Genomic DNA, 23,292 nt, shown 5'->3' with positions numbered 1-23,292 from the left:
TTATTTATATCATTCGTACCTACTTTGTACCTATTACAAACCGGAAGTTGCATTGCTGCAGCCAAAAATGCATGCAAAAAATGCATCTTTTGAGAGGCCTTTTGGCAAATTTAATAACTTCGTAAATAAGAATCAGAATTGGCTCAAGTCGGGTANTCGGGGGGTCAATTTGAACATCATAATCGTGATCAGCGACCTCGAAAACCCCCGGGTACCCGACTTGAGCCAATTCTGATTCTTATTTACGAAGTTATTAAATTTGCCAAAAGGCCTCTCAAAAGATGCATTTTTTGCATGCATTTTTGGCTGCAGCAATGCAACTTCCGGTTTGTAATAGGTACAAAGTAGGTACGAATGATATAAATAATTTTTGCAAGCGAATGCGAAAAACCGCATTCCGATACGTCCTATCCTAAAAGATTTCCTATCATAATGCTTCATTGCCTCGACTATAAAGAGTCTCAAAAGAAATCACATTAGCGGTGGATGGATCAAGTAGTCGTTGGAAAATAATTGAATGTTCGATGTTTAAAGTCATAAATGTCACAAAATACTTGTCACTACTGCATACGAACGTCAAACGTATAACTTTTGTGCTTACAAAACGTTTTCTCATTCAGAAAACGTTGATATGTTGCTAATTTACGACACAAAAAAATGCAAGAAGAACTGTAGAGTTATATCGAAAAAGGCATCCAGAGCGCCTCATTCCTGATCATAGAACCTTTACAAGATTGGAAGTTAAAAAATAAGGTTTACAAAACACCTTCGCGAGATATTAATCATTTGAAAGATCACAAACGCTTGTAATGACCTCCTTCTCCTTTCAAGACACATGTTATTCAATCTTCGCTTGACTTCTTTGTGGGCTGCGTTTATTAATATTTCGACGTTTAACTCATTATAAGCGTTCGTGATTTTTCCTTTCAAATGATTAATATCTCGTGAAGGTGTTTTGTAAACCTTATTTTTTAACCTCCAATCTTGTAAAGGTTCTATGATCAGGAATGAGGCGCTCTGGATACCTTTTTCGATATAACTCTACAGCTCTTCTTGCATTTTTCTGTGACTCGCCGTAAATTAGCAACATATCAACGTTTTCTGAATAAGAAACATTTTGGAAGCACAAAAGTTATACGTTTGACGTTCGTATTCAGTGGTGACAAGTATATTGTGACATTTATGCACTTTAAACATCGAACATTCAATAATTTTCCAACGACTACTTGATCCATCCACCGCTAATGTGATTTTTAGGTGGTATTTCTTTTGAGACTCTTTAGGACGATATTGGTTATAACTTTTAACCGGAAAGTAATACAGACAAATTTATCTAATAAAAGTTTATTAGAAAATAGAGAACTTTTTAACAGAAAATAAATTTGGGTGTGTTTCTGAAAAAAAAATAATTGATGACATCATTAGTTCATTTAAATTTTTTGTACCCTCATAGTAGGCCCATACTATCGGGTTTGAGACACCCTGTACACTAAAATAACACAGGTAATTTGTATTTGTCCACACTCATGAGTATAAGAGGCATTGAGCTTAAAAATGGAAAAAATAATAAAACTATTTTAAGTTAAGATCATTATATAGATATAATTATTACACAGCGTTTTGACGATATTAAATATAAGACGGTAAAATATTTTCTTATGTGTGTATTTATTTATTTAATACACCGATGAACAAGTTAGTACCCAACTATAGAACAAAATAATAAAAAAATAAAAGTACCTACGTTAATAAAAAAAAATTGAAGAAAGGATATCATAACAGCCAACAAAAAAAAAACTGATACAATGGGTAACATACAAATGAAGAGTAAATTGCATTACTACAAACGACAAGCTAACAATAAAAATACGTATAAGGAATTTGTAAGTAATTACGGCTGCAGTTAAAAATTCATATTATAGTTGTTGCAAATTACATGAAAAAAATATACATATAAATACAATTTTGCGTTTCTCTTGTAGACAAGGCGAAAACCTCGCATCCGTGGGAGAAATTTTCCGACTCGATTTTTTTGCATATTCAGATTCGTGAGATGTTCCTTAACAAGAATCAAGATGATGCCGGCCGGAAATCTGGTGCCCATTTATTTAAACAAACTTTTTTTAAACAAATAGTAAAAATTCACTTCGGAAATTTTTTTTTTAGATTTTTTGGTATATTATGAACAAAAAAGTTCCTATGCACTTTGCCTCTAAAATTGATAGTTTTAAAATTATAAACAATTTAAGTTGCTAAAAATGCGAAAATGACGATTTTCAACGGCTGATTTCCGCGTTAAAAATTGTTATTTTTGATGTTGCCAGGTACCTAAACTAAAGCTTAAAGATCCCCCTACAAGATGCTGAAGAGTTTTTGGGACTCGCATTATTCTAAAATCTTGTTTTTTTTATTGTTAATAAAGCGCTATTAGCCGCGCGCGCGCGCCTCTCTTACACGCGGATTCGCTATTTCGTCTAGCGGCTTCAGCTTATTTTTATATCTGAATTAAGCAACAAAGAGTTTGATGCATTGCCAAGATTATACCTAAAAATATTAAGTAAGCAAGGCAACACAGCCGATGAAGCTAGAAAATTAATTGTCTGTCATTGTAGCGGAATGGGTATTAATTTAAATAAAATACCATGCACTTCCGATGCATTGAAATTACACGTCTTAACAGCTTCTTTACAAACGTACATATGGAAAAGTTCCATTTTTCCTCAATATCAATATTTGTATTTCACAGCTTTTGGATATCAAAATGAAACAGGTGAATTATTACCTAAATTACCAAAGATCCGTTACCCAAAGACTTACTTAAACAATGTAAACGTACAAAAAACTGTAAGACTAAAGCTTGTTCTTGTAGGAAAAACTGTCACTTGTCTACCTTTATGTGATTGTAAAATAGAACAGAGTGAGAATTCTTATGATTGAATAAATGTGTGATAATAATAATATGCAGTATTAAATAAATGTTCTTTAATAAAAATCAAATATATTTGATACTATTGCCCTTTTTTTCTACACACTATTCGTACAATTTTGAATTAATTAAATAAAATTATTATGAATTATGAAATTTAAATAATCAATTTTACATTATTTTATGAGTAGTAATAGTACTAAGTAATAGTAATAGTGATAAATTCGAAGAACATAAGCTGAAGCCGTTAGACGAAATAAGCCATAAAACCAATTTTTACAATTTGTTTAAAAAAGTTTGTTTAAACAAATGGGCACCAGATTTCCGGCCGGCATTATCTTGATTCATGTTAAGGAACATCTCACGAATCTGAATTCGCAAAAAAATCGAGTCGGAAAGTTTCTCCCACGAATGCGAGGTTTTCGCCTTGTCTATTGGAATTAAGTCTAAGAGATAGAAAATGACAAATGAGACAAATTCCTGACAACTGTATAAAAATCTAAAAAGAAATGAGAAGAATATTTCCATTTCAAGATTAAAGAATTTTACTTAGAAGATCCTCATGCAGATAACCAATGTGTGAGTAGTAGCCAGATTTTAAACATAAAAATTAAAAAGTTAGCGTTGGACCGATTTCGGTTTATAACACCATGCGGAAACCATATAAGAGAGGTATAATCGATTTTAAATTTAATACAACTAAAGTAAAAGTGTTTTATGACATTTACGTTTGTAAAATCACTACAGTTGCGTACTATAAATCCGTGTACTATTAACTGCAAAGACAATAGGGTCAACGTAAGTGTTAAGGATATCTTTTAATAAAATACAACGCTAAGGTTTCACTGTCAATGTTCTAATTAAAGTGAGTGGACTTGTTGGAGTATTTAAGATTACCTGTTATTATTATACCAAGATTTTCTATAATCAAAGGAAGGTAGACACTTATACAATTTGTTATAGTTACAAGTCCTTTATGATAAACAAACAAAATGTATTATATTATAATTTCATAGTAATTGTAGCAGTAGTTTTGAATTGAATTAAAAGTTAAGTAAAGTTTACATAACTCACAGAGAGATCCAAGTTCGTATTAGATTTACATGAAATGCCCGGAAGACGGATTCTCGTCAAAGCTTCAGATGTTATGAATTTAAGGATGTTTGTTCTAGTTGGGTACTAGATTAATCTATTTTCCAATTCGCACATCAGGCGAAACCAATGAGAATATATTAATGGGAAACCTACGTTGTGACATAATACTGACTATAAAGGTAAGGTATTTTGTTTCGATTCGGCTGGTGCGTATTTTGTGTTCGGTGCAGATAAGTGAGAGCTTACCTTAAATAGGCCCATTGAGCAGAATTTTTTTGCATATTCCAAAAGTTTACCCTTTAATTAGTTAGTATGCCAAAAATCAATTTTTTGTTTCAACGAGAAATGTGTGAAATAAATTAATGAAAACAGAGCGCAGAAAAACGTTGAGCAACCATTGCCTGACGTCATAATACCGGTACGGGCGACTGGCAGAGCACTCCGCTCGCGCTCGCGCTCGCTCTCATCCCATTCTGTGTTAATACATACGGTGTGTGGTTCGCTTGGCAGTTTCGTTAATCATTGTTTTTATGTCTAAATGGGTCGAAACCGAGGATTGTACAAATATTGTATAGTTCCAGGCTGCAAAAGTACCTCAGGATCGACTCCGAATAAAATATTTATTTCATTACCGAAAAATGAAAAGTTTGTGTGATGTTATCCACGGTTTCCCCAGCCACGGTATGCAACTCAAAACCACCTTCATTTTTCTTTGTTTGCACGTCTAAGGGGTTGTAAAATATTATTATTTGAACATTTAGAACACAATTTTCAACTTTATGCCGGAAAAAAATTCTACCCCATCTAAATGTTCGTGTTCACGAAAATTTCGAAATACGTCTTCGAGAGAGACCTATAAGTAACTCAGAACCACCCTCGTTTTTCTTTGGTTGCCCGTCTAGGGGATTATAAATATTATTATTTAAACATTTAGAGTAGAATTTTCAAATTTCGGCCGAAAAAAAATGTCTACCCCATCTAAACGTTCCCGCCCACAAAAATTTCGAAATACGTGACGAGAGGGACCTATAGGCAATTTATTTAAATAATAATATTTTACAACTTCCTAGACGGGCAACCAAAGAAAAACGAGGGTGGTTCTGAGTTGCTTCAAACACTAGTCAAAGTACTATTGGCATACATGCACAAGTACCAAGTCTAATACGTTGAGTACATTTGTACAAAAATGGAACGCAAAAGAAAATGTAGAAAAGTGAACCATTAACGTCATTGAGAAAAATCCGAAAATGGATTTAGGTATTCCAAGTCATTCTTTGTTTATAATAAATATGTTGTGTGAAAAATGCATTTCAACAAGACTTAATGTATATCTCTTATACACTCTCTATTTATACACTTAAAAATATAGGTATATAATATAGGTAAAAGTATACCAAATATCTACACATCTCTCTGACTGCTCGCGACTTGATCGCCGAGTGGCCGGTATCCTGACGTCATTACCTGTTCTCCCGCAGAGTTGACCTTTTTAAGTGTCTTACAAATTCAGAATTAAATATATCACTTATTATTTATCCTATTGACTTCATTTTTTTAAGATATATTTAGGTGGTTAAATACTATCAGAAAATGAAAGAAAAAGTTTAAAATTATATATCACTGAATGGCCCTATTGAATACACGCGTTTTGAAAAAGAAAAATTCACATATGAATTTACATAGCCGGTTAAAGTCTTAGAAAAAATATAGACTAGCTAAATGTAAAGGGAGATAATCATTCCTGAGTAGATTTATTGCCACGGCCTACTACTGATTGCATGACCTGTTACCATCAGTCAAATCACTCTCAGGCACAGGAGTACCTGAGATTGATTAATTCTTTATTTAGTGCTTGAAGTGAATACTCCCCTCAAGAGGATTGTGGTAAAATATTTATTAACGCACACTATACATAGGTATGGGAATTAGCACAATTAATAGAAACAGTGTTAAAGGATATTTCAAAAAGTACTTAACAAGATATTGAAAGTATTTGACGAAGTACTATAAGTATTTTTTAATTTGCAGAAGAAATGTACATGTGCTTTGTTAAGTAAAGTTATAGGTACAGTTAAAGAAATTATTGTCTCGTATAATGATAAAATACATCTCTTTTCAATTATTAAAAAGTACGAGTTTAAAGCTGCCTCTGGAAAGGTTCTGTGCTTTGGATAACTATCAGAAAAAATATAAAATAATGAATAGTGGGTCAAGTTAAACACCTTTTAAATTAGGTGTTAGTAATACAAAGCTATTACTGAAGTAGTTATAGCATTAAACAAGTTTCGATATGCTTATTACGTGGTTGGTTTGGGTTTTCAGACGGTTTGTTGAAATTGAAATTTTCTCGGTATTTCCACTACTTCTTAACTCTGTAGAGTTGGCCAAATTCCCTTCTTTCTCACTATAATCCTGATATTACCGAGGATATTACTTAGATCAAATAAGTGTTCCGGATGTGCCTATAACTGGTAATTCTTGTGTTATCATTGTTCAAATCACACATGTATTTCTTTAACCTCGTGCTAACTCGGTACATTGGAGCACATCGTTCTCGCAAATTGTCTTGGAAAAAGCTGCTCCTATATTCCTTAAACTGCTGTAGAAAGTTGTGTTTTCTTAACAGCAGCATATCTTATCAGTGCATTCTCATAATATAGGATACAAAAATTGTGGCCAGTTATTCCTCCTTCTCTTCGGTCTTAAGCATCTTTCATAGCGGCTTGTTCAATATTTTTGTCTTTGTTTTCTGTGTTGATCGTAGAGAATTAGTCGTCCAAGTATCTATTTTGGCTCGTATATAGCGGGTGCTCAATGTTTTAGTCTGTTCTGTAGTCTTTGTTCGTGGACTGGATGGTGATAAGACTCAGCATTTAGATAACTATACATCTTGGTTAGCTTTCTGTAAATGCCGTGTATATCTTTATTCAAATTAAATCAAATTGGTTTTGGTTTTAGGGTTATTATGTTTAGAAAAAAAGAATAAATGCTGTAATGGTATGTTTTTTGCTGGCTATGTTTTCAATAGATAAAAAAATAAATATTGTTATTGTTATATTTGCTATACTCGCCGTGTGTGTTAAATTTCTGTTCTGGCAAAGTATAGATATAACAGGAATTGCAGTTGTGTGAAGACATATGATAAATTTTAAGTAACTCCGGAATAGGTATTCCAACCTCTCTGCTTTCTAAATGTCCATAAGCCGAATGTACCACTTCGAGCATAACTGACTACATTTGGACAAGCCACTCTCAAAATTAAAGACCTACTGGGAAGGCTAAACAACACGTAAAAAATAATGAAGATTTTATCGTGAGAATACCTACAACTAGATCCAGACCACACTCTAATGACTTTTGACGTGACATTATTTATAAAAGTGACAATATGTAAGTAACCTTTGGAAGAATTTCATTGGAGTCTCTTCGGAGATAAGGATGATAATTTAATCAACTTGGCACAATGTTGACATTGTTTCAAAGAAATGTTGCATCTCCAAATATCTTCTGATCAAGTGAAAGTAGTGACAAGAAATATTGTTTGCATAATATGAATTTAACATGAAAAGAGTCTCAACTTAAATCAGTGCATAGGGTAGAAATGGGCAGTGGCGGCTCGTGAAGGAGGACTCTGTCACTCCGCCCCCCCCCCCCCCCCGAGATATTTTCAAACTGTAAACTTAAAATAATTTATTTATTTAAATCAATAAAAAATCTAAATAGCATGCATTCAATATGTCTTGGATATTAGGTTGGTTGCATACAAGTACAGTAAAGTACTCCGTGAACGTAGATCAGTTTAATGCCATCTGCCATCTATGATCGTACCAAAGAGTTATCTTTGGAGTTTCTCACTTGAAACATTTACCGGACAAAATTAAGAAACAGGAAAATTCTCTTAAACAAAAAAATAACTTGGTGAGTTTTTTACATTTAGGAAGAGTAAATATTGCTTCTTGTTTAAGTAGTGCTTAGGCATAACAAATAAATAATTATACCGAAACAGTTAAGAAAAATCGATTGCTTGTTTCAAAAATTAAAGATATCTTATAACTATGTGGTACATGTAACCTTCCTCTTCGTGGATATAATGAAAAATGTGACTCGGATTTATATTTCAAAAATTAAAAAAAAAATCAGTATGTCATTTTCACACGTTTTGTTCACAGAAAATTTCGTCCCAATTTCTTCATTTATTTGAAAAGATATTTAGAGATATATATTTGTATCTATATCAAAAACTAGGACGTGAAGTATGAATGTTTATACAGGGTGTCCTATTTTAATCGATCATCCCAAATAACTCTGCAGGATGACCTCCAATTGAAAAACTTTCAGAACAAAAGTTCTAAGGTTTTAAGGGGCCGTACGGTAATGGCCTTGGTTTTGACCTAGAGGTCAAACTTTGGGGTCATTTGGAGGTCAACATTAGAATTATTATATACAGGAATGGAAAGAGCAGGAAATTTTACATTCAAATCACAAAACTGACCTGTAGAAAATGTTCAATCTAAGAAAGCATATTTGACCTTTGGTCAGATTAGTCCCTATGGGTCCTCTGAAGATCAAATTAGCTTTCCGACTGAAATGGTTACATTTTATGGCAAAGGTTGATTAATTATCGTGGTAAGTTCCGTACAAACTATCGTGGTCATAATTCATGATCTAATTATGACTCTGACCTTGAGCCCTATGGTCATATTTAAGGGTCATTTAAGGATTAACTTTGGATTTGTTTTTTTTATCCAAAAATGGGAAAACCGAGAATATCACGTTCAAAAATGAATACTTGACCCTGCGTCAGATGGACCCCTAGGATTTTAGTTTTTTAACTTAATGAGGCATCCAGTCAAAAAGAATTTTTGCCCTAGTGGCGCTATGGTTAACTAATTTTCAGGTGACAAACACATGACCTCCGAATAGCGCCATATGACACCGAATAAAGACCACGTTTCTTTATACGTAACGTTCCAAGTAAAGCATCAAAACTTCGCAATAAAATGTTTACATTTAAGCTGAAAAGCTAATCTGATCAATCAATCTTTGAACGTAAAATTTCCTGCTCTTTCCATTTCTGGGGTTTCTATTTGAAATTTGAAATTGATCCCCAAATGACCCCTAAGCATGACCTCTGGGTCAGAACTAAGGTCACTATAGTAAGGCCCTCTTAAAACCTTTTTTTTTCAAATGAAAGTCATCCTGCAAAGTTATTCGGGATGATCGATTAGAATGGGACACCCTGTATATGAAAACATTGTTACATTTGATTTAGGAAAATGGTCCTTCATTTTTAATAGGTTGTAGTATTATACCAAGTCCAGAGATAAATATTTAGTATAGTTTGGAAAAGAAATATAGGTATAGGTAAGTGGGTACATATTGCATTGATGATTGCCCCAATCAAGACAGTCTAACTATATATGGCAAGATAATAATCATAAACTGCTGATGCAGGTTATACCCTATTTGAATTTCAGGTATTAAGGCATCACCCCTCTATCTGTTTGCACCGTCATCCCATTTCGGTTCCAAACTTTGTTGAATAGTTCGACTGCAACTTCCTAGACTTATGTTAACTGTTTCTGTAAATTCTATTAAATCTAAAATATACTTGTTGTTCAAGTACTTTGCCCATTAGTTTTCGGTTATCTTCAAAATATTGCAATTAAAGCAATTCCACAAGTCGCAGCTCCTTAGTGTATTTATTTACTTCCTCTATTATTTTCACCCTTCTATTCAGTTAATGGACATATAACAACAAAATATTTAAAAAAAGAAAGAGTGACAACAACAAAAATGGCATTATTATTAGGTTATGTTAGGTTAAATTGGGTTGGATTTAAGTTAAGTCAGTTTAAATTTCAATTTTTAAACAAATCGAACTACTTTAACCAATATGAAAGAAAGCTGAATGAATGAATTTGAACAGAAAATATAAGTATAAATTAATATATAGTTTTGTAGAATTTGAAAGAAAGTATTACTTTTCCGAAGATATTAATATATCATTAATTAAGACAGATCAGCATAATTTGTTGTAATGTGCGTTTTCTCAAATTTTGTGCCGTCATTTGCAAAGGCCGAAAAATGCTTTCGAAAATTTTAACACGTTTTTAACACCCCGTATAAGTTATTTTTCCTCAGTTACCTATAAATGAAAATCCGAATAAATGACAAATATTTAATATCAAATATTTATCAATTCGGATTATAGTTCTCTCAGGAAATGAAATCGATATTGTGGTGTCAAAATATTTCATTTGTTTATATGTTTAATTTTGAGTATTACTCTCACTAAATAACAAAATGATAACTGTGAAATATTACAGTAAAATGATATACAAATTTTATTATATCTTCTCATATTATAAATTTGAAATAATAATTACTAACTAAATAAAATATATAAATTATAATAAATTTTCATTGCGAGATGCTAATATAGGATATAATTTAATTACCGAAAATAATCCAATTATAGTAGATACTTTAATGTTTTGATTTTAATAAAATTCGATGTCAAATAAAATTTTCAATAAATGCATAGAGATTGACACTGTTGAATAGAAACTAGAAATTAGTTTTTAAATTAAAATAATAATTTAACATCTTCAATTTTAATTTTATGAGGATAATACATTTTGTCTTATATTTTAATTATGTAAAAACAAAATTAGAATTGTTTTACATTTCCATTTAAGGACTAGGTATTCATTAAAAAATTTATCGCCAATACATTAATTAATATATTTCTACATGTTCATGATAGCTTTTCTTAATAATGTTTAAGTCAAATTAATAGTTTTTGATAGAGTAGATATATATTTTTTTTATAATTACTGATCATCTTTATGATTAAGACTACAAAAAAGCTTTGAACATTTATTTTTAGAATTGGTTTTTATGACTGAGAAATTAACAAACAAATAAATGACAATATTAGCCTTTTCAGTCTATATGTTAAGCAGTGTTGGTCATAGAAAGAATATTGAAATGATTTTCTTCTCCTTTATATTTAAGGAATAGCTAGCTGACCCTTGTACCCAGCTCTGGTAAATATCTCTACGGAAGCCTTCTACAAGAAATTCCTAGAATTGGCAATTCTATAGAAAAAGTGTTGGTTCAAATATGTTGACAATATATTTATGATCTGGCTTAGTCAAGATAGCACATAGATACATGTTTCCGCTAATATCTTTTAAACACTGTACACTGTAAAAAAGTATGACTGAAGGGAATAAAGATACGGATTGAATCCGTTGAGTGAATTTATTGAGCACATTTTCACTCAATATTCATTTTTATAATTTTACTCATTTGTGATACTATTTGAGTTAAAACATTCATTCAAATATAGTTAGCTACCCGTTAATTCAATTCTCCAGATAAACAATTGAACCTAAATCGGAGTAAATGTCCTCATTATTGAGTGACCCCACCCTATTCTATGGTTGTCGTGCGTTGTCTTTGTCTATTCCCATCGTCCCCATTAGGTCATCTCGTGGCGTGGTGTACGGCGTGTAGTGCTGGGCAAATATCCGTTTATCCGGTAATTTCGGTGACAATTGCATTTAAATGCAGTGGTTTGATTACAATATTTAGAACCCATAATATATTGAGCCTCAATTAATGTTTGGTTAAATAAACGGATAGTTAGATTGTTACCTATACTTACTTATCTGTAACGTACAATATAGGTTATGGCAATATATTCGTCCGACCAGTTAACCAATTCTTTTAATAGAGACCTAAAATATTGTCTCTAAAACAGATCTGTGTAGAAATCACTGCGGCAGCTTAGTAGTTTATGACTTCAATACAATGATATTTAAATTAAAATTTAAATATAAACCAAGTCTGAGAAAAAAATTACTCAATAATAGTTAAATGCAATAGTTTCACTCTGTTGCAATCGTTTCACTCATAAAATTTTAGTTGTATTCAGTGTAGTAGTAGTTGTATAGAGTGAAAATTTTACTCAATCGGGTGGGGACAGAAATTGATTACTGATGAGTAAAATTGAGTGAAAATGAGTGAACTTTTTTTACACTGTAGAATTTTATTTTTTTACTACTTCTAAATCGCTGATTCTGTTACAAAAAAATTGTAATTTCAAAATCACGTCTCTCCTACCGATTTTTATATAATTTATATAAAGGACGCAAATACAAATTTGTGAATTTTAAAATGGCGCAAAAGATACAGAAATATGTTTCATGAACAAATCTTTAACGAATCGTATTATCTTATATATAAAATACTCGTGTCACAATGTTCGTTCCCGTACTCCTCCGAAACGGCTTGACCGATTCTCATGAAATTTTGTGAGCATATTGAGTAGGTCTGAGAATCGGCCAACATCTATTTTTCATACCCCTAAATGTTAAGGGTGGTCCACCCCAAAATTTTTTTTTTATTTTTTGGACAAAATTTTCTGTTTTTATTTTTTAAACAACGTTTGCCGGGTCAGCTAGTTTTCTTATAAATATTAATCAGGTGTAAATTTATGGGTGAATTTTAAAAAAATTATTTGTTCCCCATAAGGTAATAATTGATAGACATTAAACATAAAACAGTTTTTAATACAGAAAAGTTAAGAAACTGACGTACTCACGGCCTAGCTTAATTAAATAAACTCAGAGTAAACATTCGAAATTATATCCTGGAACCTCTATGTAATTTTTACAATGCCCGACGCTTGCAGAGTAGAACACCATCAGCCATTATTGTGTATACTGAGGTGTGGATGTGCATTGTTTTGTATCAAATTGATATTTTATTTTCCAAATGAGATTTTAAATTATAGTCCCTGACAAGTTAGACCAAAATCACCCAGAATACGGTAATTTTTTTCTGATGAACCGATCGAGTTGCGGTTTTCGGCATTGTCTTCGGAAAAATATCAGGAAAAAAGTCTATATATTACACTTTGGGGCTGGATCGAAACTGCATTGCGGGTGCATAAAGTGCATCTTGGAGTGCATCAATTTTTCCAAATTTTCTAAAAATGGTAAAAATTGACTAAAAGTTGTAGAAATTTGTGTGCACGGGTTTTTTTACCCTGAAAAATATACCCAACGGCCCTGGGGCCCCCCAGGGGGGCAAGCGGGGGGTCTTCTGTAAAACACCGAATAGCTGAGTAATTGCCATCTAAATTTATACTCGGGGGGTTTCGGGGTCGGGGATTCCGAATCTGACACTGGAAAATATCCATTAATATTAGCTTGTCTAACACCGAGAAAAATTGTCGTAGAATTGGAGAAATCCTGGACAATCCGTTCCCAAGAGACACATTTCGTTAAATCAAAGAAATATTCCTTAAAACCGAAGAATATTTCATGGATCATAGATTTTCAAAAGAATCTCTTGGGCCCGTGCGACTGCGGATAACAATTCCCGACAAAATCCGATTATCGACAATGCAGATCTTGTGGGTGCAGGAAGCATGGAATTACATGCACAACTGTTCCAATCCTGAAATAGTCGAAAATGTAATATAGATGACAGTGATGGAGACAATGATGATGAAAATTGTGATTGATAGTGAAAGTGTTAGATAAACATATGATGGTAGTTGTCTCACTAATTGCCTTGCAAATAAAAAGAAAATTGGTTCTCAGAATAAAGTGGATTCTTTTCGACTCATTAATTTCTTTTTTCTTACCCTTCTTATTGTCTAATCTCTGTAAATTTACGCGTGTGTTACAATGTAAAGATAAACCTACAAGATCATGGTTGGTAAGCGGATGGAGCAGTTTTATTACAAAAATCTGCCTTCCGATGTTTTCCAGAAAGCCCACCCCACGGGCGTCGTGCATACTTTTTAGTGTCAGAATCGGAATTCCCGACCCCAAAAACCCCCGAGTGGAAATTTAGAAGGCAATTACTCAGCTATTCGATGTTTTACAGAAGCCCCCCCTGCCCCCACTGGGTGCTCCAGGGCGTCGGGCATACTTATCATTGTCAGAACTGAAATCCCCGACCCCAAAAACCCCCGAGTGTAAATTTAGAAGGCAATTACTCAGCTATTCGGTGTTTTACAGAAGGCCCCTCTTGCCCCCTGGGGGGGCCCAGGGGCGTTGGACATACGTTGCACTGTCAGAATCGAAATCCCTGACCCCAAAAACCCCCGAGTGGGGATTCAGAAGGCAATTACTCAGCTATTCGATGTTTTACAGAAGGCCCCCCTTGCCCCACTGGAGAGCCCCAGGGCATTCGGGCATATTTTTCAGGGTCAGATTCGGAATCTCCGACCCCGAAAACCTGATTTCTACAACTTTTAGTCAATTTTTACCATTTTTAGAAAATTCGGAAAAATTGATGCACTCCAAGATGCACTTTATGCACCCGCAATGCAGTTTCGATCCAGCCCCAAAGTGTAATATATAGACTTTTTTCCTGATATTTTTCCGAAGACAATGCCGAAAACCGCAACTCGATCGGTTCATCAGAAAAAANTGATGGCAGTACTGATGATGAAAATTGTGATTGATAGTGAAAGTGTTAGATAAACATATGATAGTAGTTGTCTCACTAATTGCCTTGCAAATAAAAAGAAAATTGGTTCTCAGAATAAAGTGGATTCTTTTCGACTCATTAATTTCTTTTTTCTTACCCTTCTTATTGTCTAATCTCTGTAAATTTGCGTGTGTTACAATGTAAAGGTAAGCCTACAACATCATGGTTGGATGGAGCAGTTTTATTGCAAACATCTGCCTTCCGATGTTTTCCAGAAAGCCCACCCCACGGGCGTCGTGCATACTTTTTAGTGTCAGAATTGAAATCCCCGACCCCAAAAACCCCCGAGTGGAAATTTAGAAGGCACTCAGCTATTCGGTGTTTTACAGAAGGCCCCCCTTGCCCCCTGGGGGGCCCCAGGGGCGTTGGACATACGTTTCACTGTCAGAATCGAAATCCCTGACCTCAAAAACCCCCGAGTGGGGATTTAGAAGGTAATTAATCAGCTATTCGATGTTTTACAGAAGGCCCACCCTTGCCCCACTGGAGAGCCCCAGGGCCTTCGGGCATATTTTTCAGGGTCAGATTCGGAATCTCCCACCCAGAAAACCTAATTTCTACAACTTTTAGTCAATTTTTACCATTTTTAGAAAATTCGGAAAAATTGATGCACTCCAAGATGCACTTTATGCACCCGCAATGCAGTTTCGATCCAGCCCCAAAGTGTAATATATAGACTTTTTTCCTGATATTTTTCCGAAGACAATGACGAAAACCGCAACTCTATCGGTTCATCAGAAAAAAATTGCTGATTTATTGTCTAACTTGCCTGGTCTATTACTGAAATTATTGTGAATACAATATAATTGTCTGATCAGTTAATCGACTCTTAATCGGAACTGAAAGTACTGGTTCTTGGTAGCAAAAATTTGTTTATCGAACCGTATAGTTTCATTTAATTTAAAATTATTATGTCGTCAGTGATTAATCACTAAAAAAATTTCACTCAAATTTCATTCAATTTTACTCTATTAATATGAGTACAACTGAGTGAAACTATTGCATCAGAAGTGAGTGTTTTACTCAAATCCGAGTTACTGCTAACTATCAATTGAGTGACTTTTGACTCTATTCTGAGTACATAAGACTCAGACTTGGTATATATTCTCTTTTAATTTTAATTCAAATATTATTGTATTAAAATTATAAACTACTAAACAGCCACAGTGGTTTCTACACATATCTGTTTTAGAGACAATATTTAAGTATTTAGGTCTCGATTAAAGGAATTGGTGAGCTGATTGGACGAACAGATTGCCATAACCTATATTGTACGTTACAAATACGTAAATTATAGATAATTTAACTATCCGCTTATTTAACAAAATATTAATACAGACTTAATATATTGTCTCTAATTATTGTAATTAAATCACTGCATTTAAATACAATTTTCACTAGAATAACCAGAGAAACCGATACTTGTCCAACTTCAAAGCACACCATACGCCACACTGCCATCCACCACACCACGGTCACGAGATAACCTAATGGGACGATAGGAACAGACAAAGGCAATGAATCCGGATATGATAAGGGGTGAAATCACTCAGTAATGAAGACATTTACTCTGATTTAGGTACAAGTGCACCAAAAACGAGTTTACGCGAAGAATTTATTTATGGAGTACCTATATTTGAGTGAAAGTACACAGTTTTAGTTTCACAAATGAGTAAAATGATCAAAATGCCCATTATTGAGTGAAAATGTACTCAATAATTTCACTCAATGGATTCACTCCAAACATTTATTGTTTTCACTCACACCGAGTTTTTTTACAGTGTAGTCAAAAATATAAATTTTTTACTAATTATGTGGGAAACCAGTAATAAGTGCATTAACTTGTATTTGGACAAAATGTAGGGAAATCTATAACAATGCGCATTACTAATTATATCTACTAGTGAATCAACATTTCATAAAATACAATAACAATAATGGAACGGACACAAGAGAATACTTAAATTTATTATTAATACAACATATGCACATTTTAAGAGTTGGAAGTTTACCACACAAGTAGTAGAAAAATTTATTTTTCTTCGTATGTTTTACAAAAAATAAATAAAAAGGAATAAATTATTAAATAGTGATAATAATGGGAGCTTTTCTAATAATAATTAACAAATTAAAACAAATTAAATGAATTAAATATGCTTTTCCAGAATCATCATTGTCGGGAGCAGTTTTTTTGGAAGTTTATAACATTATTGATAAAATATCAGGTTTTTCGTTAGTACTGTTTGGTATTAAGAATCATATGTGACTTCATCTAATAAGAATTTTATACAAAGTATTAGAATTAATTCAAATCAGCTTAAATTTTTAATATAAATTAAAAACAGCTTTATTTGAGTGAAATTTTCACTCTATTAGTATGAGTACATCTGAATGAAACTATTGCATCAGAAATTAGTGAGTTTATTCAAATCCGAGTTACTACTAACTATTAATTGAGTGATTTTTTACTCTATTCTGAGATATAAAACTAATTTAGAGTTGACTTTTTTCTAGTATAATTTAAATTTAACTATTAATGAGTCATTTTTTAATCAGACTTGGTTTTTAATTAACTAAATATCGAGTGCAAAAATAAGTCAATCATAAATGATTAATTAGGATATACAGTGTTGAAAATAATTGACTTCGCAATATGTAAGTGGTGCCATCTTCACGACGCTATTCAAATTACTCGAAATTAATATACATTTAAACTCACTCAGTAATGAGGACATTTACTCTGATTTAGGTACAACTGCACCAAATATGAGTTTACGCGAAGAATTTATTTAAGGAGTAAATGAGTAAAATTCATATTGAGTGAAAATGTACTCAATAATTTCGCTCAATGTATTCACTCTGAACCTTTATTGCTTTCACTCACACCGATTTTTTACAGTGTAGGAATTATTAATAAGGTTGAGAACTTTTCCTAAACCCATTGTAAACTGTACGGTTGCGCTGGATGTTTTCGATACATTTAANTACACAGTTTTAGTTTCACAAATGAGTAAAATGATCAAAATGCCCATTATTGAGTGAAAATGTACTCAATAATTTCACTCAATGGATTCACTCCAAACATTTATTGTTTTCACTCACACCGAGTTTTTTTACAGTGTAGTCAAAAATATAAATTTTTTACTAATTATGTGGGAAACCAGTAATAAATGCATTAACTTGTATTTGGACAAAATGTAGGGAAATCTATAATAATGCGCATTACTAATTATATCTACTAGTGAATCAACATTTCATAAAATACAATAACAATAATGGAACGGACACAAGAGAATACTTAAATTTATTATTAATACAACATATGCACATTTTAAGAGTTGGAAGTTTACCACACAAGTAGTAGAAAAATTTATTTTTCTTCGTATGTTTTACAAAAAATAAATAAAAAGGAATAAATTATTAAATAGTGATAATAATGGGAGCTTTTCTAGTAATAATTAACAAATTAAAACAAGTTAAATTAATTAAATATGCTTTTCCAGAATCATCATTGTCGGAAGCAGTTTTTTTGGAAGTTTATAACATTATTAATAAAATATCAGGTTTTTCGTTAGTACTTTTGGTACTATGAATCATATGTGACTTCATATTATGAGAATTTTATACAAAGTATTAGAATTAATTCAAATCAGCTTAAATTTTTAATATAAATTAAACACAACTTTTTTTTAATGAAATTTTCACTCTATTAGTATGAGTACATCTGACTGAAATTATTACATCAGATATTAATGAGTTTTACTCAAATCCGAGTTACTACTATCAATTGAGTGATTTTTGACTCTATTCTGAGCATATAAAACCAATTTAGAGTTGACTTTTTTCTAATATAAATTAAATTGAACTATTATTGTCATTTTTTACTCAGACTTGGTTTTTAAGTAACTAAATGCAAAAATAAATCACTCATAAATGATTAATTAGGATATACAGTGTTCAAAATAATTCACTTCGCGGGGCCTCCTTCTGTCCTGCTCGAGACCCGCCAGCTGAAACCCGTCGCCGTCGGCTAAGGCCTGTTCACCTGACGATCATGCTTTTCTGTAGCATCTAACGGGCCCCTATCAACTGTGGTTGAGATTACAGAAGCAATATGTAAGTGGTGCCATCTTCACGACGCTATTCAAATTACTCGAAATTAATATACATTTAAACTCACTTAGTAATAAGGACACTTACTCTGATTTAGGTACAAGTGCACCAAATACGAGTTTACGTAAAGAATTTATTTAAGTGAAAGTACTCAGTTTTAGTTTAAATATAGTCACAAATGAGTAAAATGACCAATATTGAGTGAAAATGTATTCAATAATTTCACTAAATGGATTCTCTGTGAACCTTTATTGCTTTCACTCACATCGATTTTTTTACAGTGATATGTTTATTCTTATCTAGTACATGTATAATATTGGTGCATATCCGATTTTTTATATAATACTGTTTGAATTAAATGCGTTCAGAACATTTTTTTATCGCCGTTTCCTTGACACAATTCGCAATTTCGAGAAATACGAACCATAAAACTATTTTCAGCTTGCGGAATTACCCCTCCGAGTTAATAATATTCCGAACGGTAAGCCATAAACTAACAACACAGACATGCTAGTTAGCCATGAAGTTGCCTGATCGACCCGTCATCAACTGAGCCGGGCGCCGGACGGACTGGCGTCTCGACGCCCTACCTGCGACAATCCGGCAAAGTTTGCATGCCCTTTATTCCTTTAAATATCCAGCATCATCATGTCATTCCATGATTTATTGTAAACGGTATATTCGGATCTTATAGATTAATTGAGCGGGCTGAGAAAAAATCGACATCCAAATTCACTTTTGATAGATGATTATGTTTTTGAAACAGGGTTGGAAACCTCTTGAAGGGGTAGGGATAGGACAGTGTACGAATATTTTTATGAAGGTCAAGCTTAAACGAACTTAGTTTTGAATGAATCAAGCACAGAAAATAATATTTAGCACAACTAAAAGATAACTACAGGATGTTTTATAATCAGTTACTAAAATTTGTGTCGAAAACGTCAGTTTAGAAGTGTTGCATCAACAATTACAAGTTACAGTTTATAAAATTGTGAACCTATCGATAATTCGACAGTTCGCTCGTTGTCAATTCGATAAGGTGTCTTGAAAAATATCAGTAATTTCAACATTTTACAAAAGGTCGTGATGTTATTTGTAGATACATGTAATCATTCATTCATATTAATTGTTTTAATTTTATAATGTGGTAAGATTGTTTGAAGACTGTAACTTTTGTGTCAATGAAAATAATTTGCATTGTATACTATATTCTGAATTAGACTGGTCAACATTTTGTTTGAAAAAACACCTGATTCTACTTAGGTACCCAGGGGTTTTTGGGGTCGCTGATTCCGATGCCGAGGTTCAAGGTCATTTGAAGGACAAACTAAGAAAACATGGTTGAAAAAATTCATACATAGGTTCTTTGGGTCGCTGGGTTTGAATCCGATATCGGTAGACATCTATCACCTTATTTTCAAGGTTGTTTGAAGGTTACAGTAAGAATAGGAGGTAAAAAAAAATTGGAAAAATTTTTACGAACGCTCACCTGCTTGCTTTTGTCTGTTTGTCTGCCTTTTCACCTGCACACCTGCTTGTTAGCTTGTTAGTCTATCTTATCGTCCGCCTTTATTTTCTCTGTGTCTGTCAGTAATTTTGTCTATCTTCCTGTCTGACTAAATGACTAAATATTTCTATCTGTCTGTTTTTCTGCCACTCTCTGCTTAAATGTCATATGAATCTGAAACTTCATTTTCTTCATTCTCATCTTGATTGGTTCCCAGAAAATCTGGGAGCTTTTAATGAAGAACTAGGAGAAAAAATGTACCAGGAACAAACATATCAAGGTGTTTGGGGCAAGAATATGTTAGCAGACTACTGCTGGAATCTAAAGAGAGACACAAATAAAGCACATAAAAGAAAATCGATTCGAAGATCATTCCAGGAACAACGTAAGCGTTCTCGCTCGAATTACGATTAATATACATATGCTGAGAAGCGAATTGATTTGTTGAAGTCTTTCAAAAGTTTTTTTTAATCTAGTTTTTGTACAATTATGCAAAACCGAGTGAGGTTAGTTGGTAGGCAGAAAGGTAAGAAGACGAACTGACAAGGAGACAGCCAGACTGTCAGTGTACATTTAGACAGAGGGTCGCAGAAAACAGACAGATATAAACATACAGTTAGTCAGACAGGAAGGTAGACAAAGTTACCGACAGAAAGACAGGTAGAAAAGCAGGATGAATAGTGACGGACGATAAATACAGACTAATAAGCAAACAAACAGGTGTGCAGGTAAAAAGGAAGACAGATAAAAAGACAAAAGTAGGAAGTATTCGTATTTTTCCAATCCTTTTCACTTATTCTTAGTTTAACCTTCAAACGACCTTGAACGTGAGGTGAGGTGACATCGGATTCAGCCCCAGCGGCCCAAAAAGCCTTTGTATGTATTTTTTTCAACCACCTTTTCTTAGTTTGACCTGCAAATGACCTTGAACCTGATGTGATGGAGCTAAACCGATTTTGGCATCGGAATCAGCGACCCCAAAAACCCCAGAGTACCTAGATAGAATCCGATGTTTTTTTTTCAAACAAAATGTTGACCTCTGTTATTTTTCACGTCTCCGTTTTTCTATGATGAATACCAGTAGATCTCATTTCAATGTGACTCACGTACAGCTGTTAAAAGAAAAACTGTTTCGTCACAATTCGTCATTNGAAGGTTACAGTAAGAATAGGAGGTTAAAAAAAATTGGAAAAATTTTTACGAACGCTCACCTGCTTGCTTTTGTCTGTTTGTCTGCCTTTTCACCTGCACACCTGCTTGTTAGCTTGTTAGTCTATCTTATCGTCCGCCTTTATTTTCTCTGTGTCTGTCAGTAAATTTGTCTATCTTCCTGTCTGACTAAATGACTAAATATTTCTATCTGTCTGTTTTTCTGCCACTCTCTGCTTAAATGTCATATGAATCTGAAACTTCATTTTCTTCATTCTCATCTTGATTGGTTCCCAGAAAATCTGGGAGCTTTTAATGAAGAACTAGGAGAAAAAATGTACCAGGAACAAAGATATCAAGGTGTTTGGGGCAAGAATATGTTAGCAGACTATTGCTGGAATCTAAAGAGGGACACAAATAAAGCACATAAAAGAAAATCGATTCGAAGATCATTCCAGGAACAACGTAAGCGTTCTCGCCCGAATTACGATTAATATACTTATGCTGAGAAGCGAATTAATTTGTTGGTCTTTCAAAAGTTTTTTTTTTTAATCTAATTTTTGTACAATCATGCAAAACCGAGTGAGGTTAGTTGGTAGGCAGAAAGGTAAAAAGACGAACTGACAAGGAGACAGTCAGACTGTCAGTGGACATTTAGACAGAGGGTGGCAGAAAATAGACAGATATAAACATACAGTTATTTAGTTAGACAGGAAGATAGACAAAGTTACCGACAGAAAGGCTGGTAGAAAGGCAGGATGAATAGGGGCGGACAATAAATACAGACTAACAAGCAAACAAACAGGTGTACAGGTAAAAAGGAAGACAGATAAAAAGACAAAAGTAGGAAGTATTCGTAAAAAAATTTTCCAATCCTTTTCACCTATTCTTAGTTTAACCTTCAAACGACCTTGAACGTGAGGTGAGGTGACATCGGATTCAGCTTCAGCGGCCCAAAAAACCTATGTATGTATTTTTTTAGATTTATTTAACCACCTTTTCTTAGTTTGACCTGCAAATCACCTTGAACCTGATGTGATGGAGCTTAACCGATTTTGGCATCGGAATCAGCTACCCCAAAAACCCCAGAGTACCTAGATAGAATCCGATGTTTTTTTTTCAAACAAAATGTTGACCTCTGTTATTTTTCACGTCTCCGTTTTTCTATGATGAATATCAATAGATCTCATTTCAGTGTGACTCACGTACAGCTGTTAAAAGAAAAACTGTTTCGTCACAATTCGTCATTCCCTATCGTTAAACCATAGGGAATATACACTACTCAAATAATTGAGGTTAATGTTCCTTAATAATTCTCATGCAATTCTAAGCAAAAGAAGGATCTCCTTGATGTACTCGTATTTACATTATTGCCATTTACGGTTCCAAGATAATAGTAACAATCAGTTACAGTTATAGCATCAGTTGTTCTGTTATGTTAATATTTTTTAGATAATACACTACAAAATGTATTTGTTTTTTTGTTGACAGTTTTAGAAAATCTAAGCAAGTTAGACACAATATCTCTTTAAAGTAGTTATGCAAATTTTCGGCAGGGTATAAGAACAAGAAAAAAAAACATATTTTTAAATGTCATGTTTATCATTACGTTTCCTGAAATTTACACGTCTGTTGAACGTACAGAAAATCGCGGAATAAAAGTATTCACACCCCGTGCAGTATGCTTTTAAGAAACTATTAACACATGAATTAATCACAAATAGTAATTAATTTTTACAAAACTCTCGACAAAACAGGAAAGGTATATTTTCCAATGTTTAGATGGGTGACTATGTTTTCTGTTCACAACAAAAAAATACAGAAATCCTTGTATTTCAACATTTGTATAGTTTGGAAAATGTCGAAAAGGTGTCGACAGTCGCAGTAATTGCCCTAGGTTTTTTTTTGTCTTCAAGGGTTGGACTGAAATTACATTTTTGAGTGGTATTTTCACCGACTTTACGTAATATATAAAATTACGATG

The sequence above is a fragment of the Anoplophora glabripennis genome, unplaced genomic scaffold (assembly GCF_000390285.2).
Source record: "Anoplophora glabripennis isolate ALB-LARVAE unplaced genomic scaffold, Agla_2.0 scaffold433, whole genome shotgun sequence".
Taxonomy (NCBI): domain Eukaryota; kingdom Metazoa; phylum Arthropoda; class Insecta; order Coleoptera; family Cerambycidae; genus Anoplophora; species Anoplophora glabripennis.
Note: the sequence above shows the minus strand (reverse complement) of the source record.